This window comes from Anser cygnoides, chromosome Z (genome assembly GCF_040182565.1).
Source record: "Anser cygnoides isolate HZ-2024a breed goose chromosome Z, Taihu_goose_T2T_genome, whole genome shotgun sequence".
Taxonomy (NCBI): Eukaryota; Metazoa; Chordata; class Aves; order Anseriformes; family Anatidae; genus Anser; species Anser cygnoides.
The window spans coordinates 23,229,149-23,241,791 of NC_089912.1; the positions used below are offsets into that span (position 1 = coordinate 23,229,149).

General features: G+C 41.5%; 1 protein-coding gene across 3 annotated transcripts in view; it reads right to left on the minus strand.

The window, feature by feature from the left end:
- The window catches only part of KCNN2 (potassium calcium-activated channel subfamily N member 2), a 144,028-nt gene that overhangs the window by 120,932 nt on the left and 10,453 nt on the right, over positions 1-12,643 (minus strand). For all 3 annotated transcript variants that reach the window (XR_010827463.1, XM_066987798.1, XM_066987797.1), the window contains exons 5-6: positions 12,200-12,489; positions 3,324-3,538 (exon numbers count right to left, since the gene is read on the minus strand). The gene's annotated coding sequence lies outside the window, so the exon portion shown is untranslated. The remainder of the gene's footprint in view (positions 1-3,323; positions 3,539-12,199; positions 12,490-12,643) is intronic.

Consider the following 12,643-nt stretch of genomic DNA (forward strand, 5'->3'; position numbering starts at 1 on the left):
AGAGAAGTGATCAGCTGGCATCCGACTGAACTTCTGAGTCTGTGAAAATTTCAGCTGAAAATTTTAGTTTGGATTAATTACAAAAATTGAGGATTCAAGCTGTTTCATATCTAGACATGCTGGTTGCTTTTGTCTTTCACAGAAATAGCATTTCCTGCTAAGAGATGGGTGCATGGAGGGAATGGTGTGTTTGCTATAGAAGCTTTCCAGTGGGAAAAGTGATGACAAGAATTTTAACTGACTTCGAGACAGCTACTGTATACATTTTATGAAACTGGGACCACTTACAACAATGTGAGGCTGGCCTCTATTATATAGAACGTCATTTCTCCTCAGTTAAAAATATTTCACCTTCTGAAAGACTAAATATAAAAACCCATAGAAACCATTCATTTCAGCAGGCTTTGGATGAGCCACCAGAAGATACTTGACTGAACGTCAGTCTGTCGCTTTCTGTCATCTCTCTCCCTTCATACTCACAAGACTGTCTTCCTTGATCTCGGAACCATTTATGCACGTACCATGAACATTTCCTTAATTAGAAAGAAAAGCCTAAAGTTTCTGTTTTTTCTATTAAATGAATTATAAAGGCTATTCTTCAATGTGAACAATGCATTATCCCATTCTGAATATGCAAGCAGATTTACCTGAGTTTTTTACTTACTTTCTTTTAGTGTACTATGACAGACACTGTCATAACATTTCTGTTACATAAACACTTTTTTTTGGTTTTGTTTTGTATAATTTTACCTTGATTCGTTCCACTCACTCGAGTACAACAGAAGAGAAACCAAAGTTTTTCATCATCTGTATCCCACAAGGAAAGTCTGGCCTTACCCTTGATCTCTAGAGAACATCAATTTAGATTTTCAGCTTGACTATTGATGACTAATTTTGTCTTCCTGTGAAGCTGCAGTGGGTGTCACCCAAAGCATAGAACTCTATTCTCAAGTAGGAAAGCAGGAAGAAAATCTGCTCACTTATTCCCTCACTTATTTCTTGCTGAATGTCTGAAAACCAGCAGAGAAGCAAACACACTAAGTGATATCCCGGACTTTCTGATGCAAGTAAAGATTTTGGCAGGTACTTAATTCGTATACCATCGTTTGGAAAATCATTTTTGCCCACCCAGACAAGATACTGCTGCAAGGTATTTATGGTCTTTGCTCTTATCAGAATCAAATCCCATATTTGCAAGATAACTCCCAACATTAAACAGTGTTCTATGTTCCATTAAATCTCCATTCCACAAAAGTTCTGAACTCACAAATCTACCTTGCGGCATGAGAAATCCAGTGCAGTTCAGTCTATGTGAATATACATACTGCTCATGTGCTCAAAATAAAATGCCTTGCTGGGTTTGGCAATCACAGTCAGTCCCATTGAGACTTATGTCCATTTTTAATGGAAATCACAAAGAGCTTAGCAGAGTTTTTTTGTTGTTGTTGTTGTTGTTGTTGTTGTTTTTTTAACTGTTAGTTAACCTCACAAGAAAGTCTGGGTTGGTTTTAAATCTCCATCGACCATTTTGTGCTCAACATACTAGCTGCTATGAACAACCCTTTTAACCAACTGCATGATGAGGCTGGTTATTAGAGTTAATGACCATCACTTAGATGCTTTTGGATTAAATTTGCATCCTACATTAAGACAGGAAGGACTTTTTCTTACTTTTCTGTTAAAACCTGAAATATAATAAGTCTTTATTAAACTATTGTACTGTCAAGTGCTTATTTTTCCCTGTTTTCAAAGCTGCTTTTTTTTTTTTTCTTCATTCACCCAAGGAAGGCTTCACAACAAACAATATAAAAGAGATATTGGGCAGTTAAACAGCAGCAATACAAACTGAGATATAAAAAAAAGCTCCAGACTTATAAACCTTTCATTTTTCTGTTTCCATGGCAAATAAAGGCATTTTAGTCCATTTCTAAATGACATGTCAAAGAAGAAATGACATCTTCATCCAGTATTTCTACAATAAATTGATGAATTCTCAAAAGGAAATGCAGCCTTAATAGGTGTATAAGTGATCAGTACAGAGAAGACCTGATTTGTTATGACTTTCCACCTAAAGGCATTTTCAACACCAGTTTTTCTTTATTAGCAATTGTTGACTTTTTAATGAGATCATTGCAGCAGTCTCCAGTGGTGCTATTTCAGTTTGTCTCCAATTATAAACTCAGTAGGTCACAGCACAGAGTAAAAAAAAAAAAAAATAAAAGAAATAAAAACACACTGTGAATCAAACTTATCAGTAGTCCCATTAAAAATACCAAGTACAAACTTTGGACTGAGGAAGCAATCTGCAGACACAGTTTAATGGCTTCATTTTAAACTGAAAGAAATATTAACATGTCCCCAGAGTGATTAAATTTAAGCTTTGTTTAAACTTTGCATGTCTGGGGGTTCCACTTGCAGAAATACTCATAGTCTGTCTCAAGCACTCCAGGGGCATCACCTAAGCCTGCAGCAGAGGAGTGCCAGTCATAGAAACACAGCCTTCAACAGTATTCCACAGTAAGAAGAAATAAGGATGCAGACACATTAGCATTTTAGGCCAGATAAGGAATGCAATTTTGAAGAGAATTTTCCAATCTCCTCCTTGTCTGTTGCTTCATGCTATGGAGCATGCTCAGAGCACAAAAACTATCTTCCTTTTGGATGGCACTGGAGATGTAAATGCTCCCCATGGACTTGCCTAATGCATTCCAACCACTAATAACACTCAGCTCAGAGGACCAGACTAGCACTTGTTTGAAACAACCTCATCCCACCTCCCAAAAATGGCAGAGTGCTGACATCAGGCTTGTAGCATTAACCTTTTCAGTCTGCAGGGCAGCTCCTACCAGGCTATGCTACTTAGGAGTGTAGACACAGCTGAAGTGTAACATGACAAGAAACGACTGCAACTCGGATGGTGTAACTACATTGCTGAGAACTTCTGCCTTGACCTTAAGCTATTTTCTATTGCTCTTGAAAGAACTCGGATATTTTAAAAACTCACTCATTAACAGAGCTTCCTTACAGAAGGAAAAGTCATCTTTGCAGCTACCTAGTTAGCAATTGCAGTGAAGGATGGAAAGGTCACAGGAAATTAACATTAATAGCTGGAACAACTCAGAGCACTGTTTTGCCCAAATCACAAGGGGAGAGGGAAGAAGGACAGGATAAATCGACCATGAATACGTTTAGACTAGAGATCAGAACAACGACCCATAAAGGCATCAGAAGTTGAAAGCATCCCAGAGGCTGCTGCTATTACTTATTCTAGCCAGTTCAAAGATGGAGTATGATCATATTTTGAAAGGGATTATATGACATACCTGACTGTGAATACAGTAAATTAGACCCTGCGGCCCAGTAAATCTGTTTCGCTCTAATTTTCTCCCAAGTTCCTCAGACAAAGATGTACTGTGGGCAAGAGATAGTGTGATTATCAGCAGAGATGAGGACTTGTTACCAGCCAGATCCTGCGTTACCACTGCCTTAGTAGATGAGGATCAGCACAGTTCCTTCTCATCAAATAATCCCTTGGAACCTGAAAGAGAGGCAAGACAAGGCAGCATAAACAAACCAGCATAAGCAAACCAATAGCCACCGCTCTTTCATATGTCACTGCCTCCCTTCCCCAAGGATTATTAACACCATAGCACATGTGAAAAGCTCCTGTAGTTTTTATGGAAGACTTGCAATCAGAATCAGGGTATTTTAACTGCACTTATATACAGGAGATTACATGGGTATCAAACTTGTAAGAGCTTGGGTAAAAATACTCTTAGTGAACATGGCAAAAAACAAAACAATACTGTTTTTTTTAGTGTATACAGATGCATTTAATTTTCCATGGCAAAGGATTACAAAGCTCATTGGAAATTCAAGTTTTTATTCAAAGAGCTGAAAATGGTTCACAAAAAGGAAAGTTTACACTATTTCCATGTTTTAATGCAGACACAAGATGAGGAGCACACTCCTTCACCCTCATTAAAGAAGAGTATCCTTCCGAGCAGATGGCAGTACTGTTCCCCTGGGGTACAGAGAGCCCCAGCACTGACCTGTCCAAAGTCACAGGGTGAACTGGTGCAGTCAAGAACCTCGTTGTCATCCTCAAGTAGCACAGCTTCCCATATGCTTTTTGCTTCCCTGCAGCTGGTTGCTTTTTATTATAGCTCTTATTAACTGCCACCAAGTCTTTATCACAGGTTTTTCTTTAGCAAGGTCTGATATTCAGCTCAGCCAGCACTCCATAGGAAGTAGCTCCCTATGCTGCTAAGGGAAACACGTGGTGCAGCTGCACCATCGTTAAGCATAACAAAAAATGAAAGGCTTCAGGCTTATGAACACTGGGAAAAGAGGGTTTGACACAGCAGAATAGAGGCTCCTGAATATACATCCTTAAAATACATTTAAGATCATCCTGTACCATTCTGTCATCTTTGTTCTGCAAACTCCAGCCATAAAAGAGACTTGGGCTCATCCTGAAATATCAGTTTCTTTTACTTTAATTTCCTCAAGGACATTGCTCTCTTTTTCAAGACAAGGCATATTCTTAAAGTTAGAAGAAAAAAAAAAAGAAAAAAAAAAAGGTATATATTAACATCACATGAAGGTGAAAAAAATTTGTATAAATGCATATCATGTTTTGATTCCAGGCACTTTGACAAAGAATCTGTTACTGACATGGCCATTGCAAAAGGAAAGAAAAGGGAAAGTGAAATAGGAGAAAAAAAAATCCTATCCACTCTCCAGACTTGAACAAGAGAAATTTTAATCAACACTAGTTTCTGTTCATGGTACTATTCATTTAATTAAAGCCATCTTACAGATTGGATGAACTGCCAACATATTGATCATTCATACCTGAAAATCAACAGGGAGGGTAAGCTGCAAACAAAACTCAAAGGAAACTTCATCTTATGGTCTGACACCACAACTCCAGAAATAAAACAAGTGGCTTTAGTTTGTAGATGGCCTCAGATTCTATTGTGCCATACTCATATCACTTAGGACAGCCACAGAGGCAATCCTTTCTTCTGCCAGGGAAAGCACATGAATTCCTACATTAATGATGAGAATACAAACAATCACTATATTTCAATTTGACATAAAGTATTTGAAGAACATAGCTCTAGGGAGTAGATAAAACTTCCCAGTTATATTCAGATTTGTCATTATGAAGAAGACTATCAAAAACAATTTCAGATCCACCTTTTACTTAACCATTTGGACAATAGTTTTAAGAAAACTGTCTCTCCAATGGCCTTTCTTTGGCCTCAAAGAAAACTTTGCAAAGGACAGAGCGGTTGTCCTTCCTCCTTTTGTGCAGTTGATACTTTTATAAAATAAGGGTTTCTTTTAACAGTGGTCCTATAAAAGAACGTAAATGTCTTGTCAGGTCTGAGTGTTTTTTTTTTTTATCTTCAACAGTGGTGCACCCTACATGCCAAGACCTAAAGTCAAAAGCTTTGCCAAGTCACTCAGTGAAGTTTCAGTTATTTTTCCCCTACATGTGTCTTTTCCACTCCTTCAGAATGTTTGCTTTCCAACTGCACCTCACTTATACCTCAACATTAAGTATCATAGGTATCGTTCAACTTTTCTGCCAAGTCTGACACTCCATTCAGCCAACATGTTAGGTAAAATAGGGTCCTGAGCCTATGGGAAAACTTGTGTCATACTTGTGCCACTGCTGAGCACAACAAAAAGTTAAAGGCCATCACAGCTACAACAGAATGTTTTGGCAGAAGAAGTGCTGGAAACCAAGTAATTTCATGAGAGAAAAAAGTACATACAGAGAGAGAAGTACAAAATTCAGGAGGCAGGTGTGAAAACTAGGAATAAACAGAACATGAGGATCCTTCACTGGACAAAAGGCATAGGGAATCATTCCTCCTGAGGCCACTGAAAGCTTTGTCACTGAAATAAGGGGAATCTGAAGTTTCATACCCAGAGGCTCAGCATTCCTCTCAATAGTACCTGCTTTTACAGTAATATGATTTCCTCGGCAGAGCAAAGATCAGCCGAGCCAGCAGCAGCAAGAGTGTCTCTGGAGAAAGTGAAATACTACATTAGTGTATCAGAAAAAAAAAATGTTGAAAGTACATGGAAGAGGCAGGTGTTTACTCTACCACTATAATTTTCGTTTATATCAGCTGTAGCACTTAGTGGTTATTTATGTCCAGCAGTGAGCCAACGCGTCAGTTTGGGGACCAGTTAGCACATTTTAAAGGCTTTAAAGAACTGCCAAAGACTGCAATAGCAGAAGTACGTTGGTTCTCAGCTCACCTCTAATCAGCAGCACTGGGAGAAGTCGTCATCTCCCCACTGCGAGAAACACTCACCAAGTCTTTGCTGTATCAAATACTAGTTTTTGAATTCTGGATGAATTTTAACAATGCAGAGAAAAATCATAGTATTTAAAGACTTCTATTGTCTTGGCTCTTTTTAGGTTTAAGGATCTCTATCACAATAAAAAATAACCTACCACTGACTCACATTCAAGTAGCAGAATGACTTCAATGTCCCTACCACTTCCAACAAGCTACAAGACTTAAAAACAAGTTATATCTTGATGAGATGTCTGCTACACAGAAAGAGGAACCTGCAGACTGGTTGCAGACACAAGTAGTAATCAGAGAGAGTGCTAGTGTAATTACTTGAGGAAGAATCTCTCAAATTATTTACTTATACCTCATTTTGTTACGTACTTGATACAGAAATATTCCTATCTGCCAGTAGCGATAAAGATCTTCAACACCTGCTGTACAATGACCTGTGAACAAACTGGGTTGCAGCAGCACAGCTGGTCTGCTGCAAGCTTTACAACCAGGTAGTTACACAGAGACCTCCACCACAAGCAGACAGCTACAGTTTGGATCCACTAGCTGTGCTGTGAACCAGAGCAGAAGGACTCAGAAGCGTTGCACACTTGGCTGTAGCATTATATTCATTATATATATATATATATATATCAATATATTCATTAGTAGTCCCCTCACTAAACTAGCTGTACGGCTTCAGACACTCAGCCTTTAACTTGTTCCCACACAGCGCCCTCCTCTGGAGACAGCACCCAGTTCTGCTCCTGGCCTGCACACAGGATGCTCTCCTCCACTGCCCAAGCCCAGAGAAGGCTGCCATGACCTCAAAAAATTCACCATCAACTGCTCAGCCAGTGTTGTGGTTGATTTACCCAGCTGGGCAGCCGAGCTCCACCACAACCACTCTCTCCTTCTCCCTCCTCAAAGGGAAAGGGGGAGAAAATACAATGAAAACTCAAGGGTTGAGACAGGGACAGAGATCACTCAACAATTACCATCACGGGCAAAATGGACTCAGTGTGAGGAGATTAGTAAAATTTATTGCCTATTACTAGCAAGCTAGAGCAATGACAAACAAAGGAAAGAAAATAAAGACACCTCCCCCCATCCACCCTCTTCTACTTCCTCCCACTGAGCAGCACAGGGGAACAGGGAATGGGAGCTGCGGTCAGTCCCTGATGCTTCGTCTCTGCCACTCCGTCACGGTCACTCTGCCCCTGCTCCACGTGGGGTCCCTCCCACGGGATGCCTCCTTCCCGAACTGAGCCTGAGGGGGCTGCCCACAGGCAGCAGCTCTTCAAGAACTGCTCCCACACGGCTCCGTACCACGGGGTCCATCCATCCCCCAGGAGCAAACTGCTCCAGCACGGGTCCCCCACGGGTGGGCGGCAGCTCCCCCCAGACCCCCTGCTCCTGCGTGGGCTCCTCTCCACGGGCTGCAGCTCCGGCCCGGGGCCTGCTCCTGCGGGGGCTCTCCATGGGCCGCAGCCTCCTCCAGGCCACATCCACCTGCTCCACCGGGGGCTCCTCCACGGGGGGGCTGCAGCGTGGAGATCTGCTCCGTGTGGGACCCATGGGCTGCAGGGGGACAGCCTGCTGCACCAGGGGCCTCTTCACATGCTGCAGGGCAACTGCTGCTCCCTGCCTGGAGCACCTCCTGCTGCACTGACCTTGGGGGCTACAGGGCTGGTTCTCACCCTCCCAGCTGCTGTTGCACTGCATTTTTTTTTCCCTTTCTTAAATCCACTCTCACAGAGGTGCAAACAACAAGGCTTATTGGCTCAGCTCTGGTCAGCAGTAAGTCCCTTTGGAGCCAGCTGAAACTGGCCCTCACCTATCACGGGGTAGCTGCTGGATTCTTCTCAAAGAAGCGCCCCCTGCATCTCCCTTTTACCAAGCCCTTGCCATGTAAACCCAATACAGGTGTGCAGCAGAGTTGAGTGCTGAATCTGATCCTCCTTTGGATGTCCTTTCTAGTGGGGGGCAGTTTTACTATTTATCAGAACTAGGGAAAAATGAACCTAAGTTCTATATTATGGCTTGCTCTGGTGAATGCCGTCTATAGTTGCAAGTATTTGTCTGACAACTTATGCACACGGCATATTCAGCCTTTTTTTTTTTTTTTTTTTAATGCTTAGAGCTTTATTATTTCTAACTGAAAGGACAGTTTATAACTTTCAACAGCCACTGCCTAAATTACAAGATTTCAGGTGTAGAGATATGGAAGCACCTGTGGCTCTCAATAAAATAATATCGTTCATTTATATTTGCAACAGTTGTGGAATAAAACATTTAGCACTGACATGGGGCTCTCTGCCAGCTGCATTCCAAATGTCTTACACAGGAAGGGAAGCATGAACAAACGAGTAGGAGTGAGGCAGAGCAGAAGTCCCATACATAACTGCACAAGGTGTGGGTGCCCCAGCCCTGGCAAGGGGCTGCAGGGCTGCTGCATGCAGCGAGGCTGGGGCTGCCCCATGCTGGACACAGCCAGTTCCAGACGGCTCCAGCGGCCTCACTGCAGGGCACGTCCAGTCTCCACAGAGGAGATGGCAGCACCTCCAGGAAACGAGTTTAAGAAGGGATAAAAATACCAGACAGAGGACAGGAAAAGTGCCAAACAGCAGTGTGAAGAGCAAGCATCCTTTTTGATGTGGAGGAGGTGCACCATGGCAGAGGAGATGTCCACACTGCAGTCCATGCTGGAGCTGCTCATGAAGGACGGCAACCCATGGGAGGGACCCCACGCAGGAGCAGGGGAAGACCAGGAGAAGGAAGGAGCAGTGGAGTGGAGCTGTGGTGGACTGACCACAGGCCCCGTGCCCCATCCCTCTGCACTGCTTGGGGAGGGGTCAGGTGGAGGCAGAGGAACTGGGATGAAGGAGTAAAACTGAGCCTGGAAAAGGGAAGTGGAGGAGGGGCTGTTTTAATTTTTGTCTTCGTTTCTCCCCATCCTAATCTACTTTAACTGAAAATAAATCAAGTTTCCACAAGCAGAGTTTTTTTTTTTTCTTCTCCAAGCCAGTAACTGGCAGGTGATCTTCCAGTCTTTTATCTCGACCCAAGAGCTTTCTCAACCTGTTTTCTCCCCACAGCCCTCTGGGACGGGGGAGGGGGGGGGGCCGGGGGCGGTAAGAGAGCAGCAAGCTGGCTGGTTGCCAGAGCTGTCCCACCACAAGGACTTACTGAAGGGCACACAGCAATTCGCTGTAGCAAAGCCAAGAACAAAACACAGCCCTCCTGCTTCCCAGTCCAGTGGATCTTACTGTTCACATGCTCTCTAACCTCTCCCTGGATACAGCTGCAGAAGGACAACCCAATTCATACAGATTTGCACAGGAAACATCAGCCAGGTACGGACACGGTGCAGTAGCCAACACGAGCCCTGATGCTGAGACTAATCCGTGAGCCTGGGCAGCTCAACAAACTTCAAAGGAAGCACTGCATTGGCACAGTGTGGCTAGGGCTTAAGAGGCCTTACAGTTGATTTCAGTAAGCGTTTTTGGCACACAAGCCGCATCAGAAACATTTCATACAAATAGCATCTGCAGAGTGTCAAGAAGTCATGTCAGAATAATGTTATGTTATTTTTGCACTCAGATTTATCATCTGCAGTCCATTCTAAAGGCCTAGCTGTTTTACAAGGCAAACTTTACAGAAGAGTAGAGAAAAAGCAAAAAGGCTTTTACAAAGTTTTACTAAAATTTCTACATGCCTTCTAAACAGCCATCATGCACTCATCTCTGATGTGAGATACAGAATTTTTTAACTTTTATGACATATAGGTGAAAACAGTCACCCAGAGTACATTTAATCTAACAAGGATGGAATTTTACTAATATATCTACAGCATGTACAGATGGACTCTCCCAATTCAGTACGTTGCCAAAAAAGAAAAAAAAAAAGGCACCATATGAACAGTGGGGCTCCAAAAGAATGACTAAATATCTCATCGACATGGACAGGCACTCCGGTCTAAAGACATTTTATGGCTTTTTGATCTATATAAGCTAACCACTAGGACAGAACCCAGATGGATCTACTGCAGCACATGGTTACAAATGGCCACAGACCACATGAATTGCCTACCATTTTTTGCATTTTTCTGTGAGCAGAGGAAGAGCCAGGGTTTTTTTTGCTAAGCAACTTATGAGGCTTTTATTCCAAATTTCCAATAACTTCAGGATGAAGTTTGGTGGAATATATGTCTTGTTCCCTGTTGTTAGGGCACAACTGATTAAATAGTTGTTCAATGTGTGCAAGTGGTAGCAACTTACCCCATGGTAGAAGATGAGGTAAAATGTTCATGGACTGAAACTGCATGTTTTCAAGACAAAGCCAAAATGATTAATTGTTCAGTACTTTTGCCTCATGCATCTGTGGCTGTATTCTAGCACCTAGGCTAGAATAGCCTTTTGTCTAGGCTGCTGACAAAAGCATGTGATGTGCTACGGCAGTAGTAATACTTGAGAAAAGAATTAAAGTTTTTTGCAAGTTTTCCTTTCCTCCCCCCCCCCCCCCCCCCAAAAAAAAAAAATTAAATTGGCCAACTAAATTTTGCAGAGGTATTTACATAACAATCACTAGTAATGCAAGATTATTACCAAGCATATTCTTAATCAGGTTAGCATCAGGAAAGTATACTGTTCTTTGTACCACACTGTACCATGCCAATGAAAGTTAAAACAATTTACCAATGAAAATTAAAACACTTTAATATATTTCTGTGGATGTATACTGTAACGTAATCAGGGATGGGATCTCTTTCAACCTAAATAATTTGAGATGCATTTTCAGCTGGCTAACACAAATGTAATGTTACAGCTTTGATCTTGTTTGAATCTTCTGGCAATAGAATATCTTTGATTTTATAACAACATACAAAGGCTGTGAATTAGAAAAGGCCCCAGAAAAGTTGCAACAGGATGAAATGAAGTTTGGTCATGATAAGTTTGTGCTGAGCCTACAAGACAGAGTACACAGCCAAGAATTTGAGAAGAGAACAGTGTTGAAGTATATTCTAGTGATCTGGAAAAGATCTAAGATCAATACTGATAACGTTTATACAGTTTAATGAGGAGCATGGTAAAGGCGTAACAAAAGGCAAAGACACCGAACTTTTAAAGTAATCCAGTAAGTATAGTCACATGTGATTTTGAATTTTAAAAAAATAATATTCATTTTCTGAATGCCTTGAGCAAGACAATGCATGTCGCTGTGTCTATTTTATCTGTAACAGTTCCTAACATAGGTGATGCTTCATTTGTGTTCTTCATAAGTAAAATTTAGAGGAGGAAAAGAAAGCTTTCAAAGTTCCTTACTTTGGTTGTTTGAGTAAGGCTTAAATTGCATGTGGTAATACAAGACAAATACAAGACAATACAAGACAACATTTTCCATCTGCCACTTATATTCCATCAGATTATACTGCAAATTTAGAGGTGACACTATGCCCAAGTGCAGCTATAATATAAAAGTACTCTGTTCATTATTTGAAAGTTAAGCAATAAATTTCTGACATTTGAGAGGTGCTGTCAATCCAGTAAGGTTCCAAAGCAGCTGTTTTATTTATACTGGAAAGCACCCCACAAGCTAGGTAGCCCTGCTCACCTCACTGAAATGCAGATTTGGAAAAGGAAAGGCACATTCTCAAGTAACGAGCATTTAAATTAAATGAACATCAGCTAACTGAGGAGCTGAATAAACTTAGAGAAAATTGGATTGCATGATACTAAAAGAAGCTAAAGAAGGAGATAAGTAAGAACTATATAATCCACTTCTCCCTTCTTTGTGTGCGCACCTGAAAAGACATCCCAGCTCTTACATGCACCTAACTGGCCAACTCTACATTTACCAAAGCACAAAATGATCTCTCAGCTTACCTGTTTGTCCCACTGTCAGCTCAGAGGGGTCCTGTTCAGGCACCTTGTCTTTCAGCTTTGGGATTGGCAAGACTGTCCCCTAAGGACTCGTATTCCTAGAACGTGGTTGACTAATCATAGGCTGCAAGCTCTTCTACCACACAGTCTTCCAGCTTGCCTGTTATCGTGTCACTTCAAGAGTTCCATGTGGAAGTGAGTATGAGAGGGGCAAAATCTGTAAGTTTACTTCACTCACTCCTCATTTCCAGCTGAAACATTATCCTGTCACTTTAAGATGCAGACCCTAAAGTCTGATAAAGCAGAAGGTGAAGGAAAAAAAAAAAAAAAAGATAATTTGTACAAAAGACTTAAAGTTTGAAAAAAAATACTAGTAAAATCTTCTGACACATAAAACAACTGCTTTCAGACTGCTATGGGGTGGAATAGGGAAAACAAACAAACAAA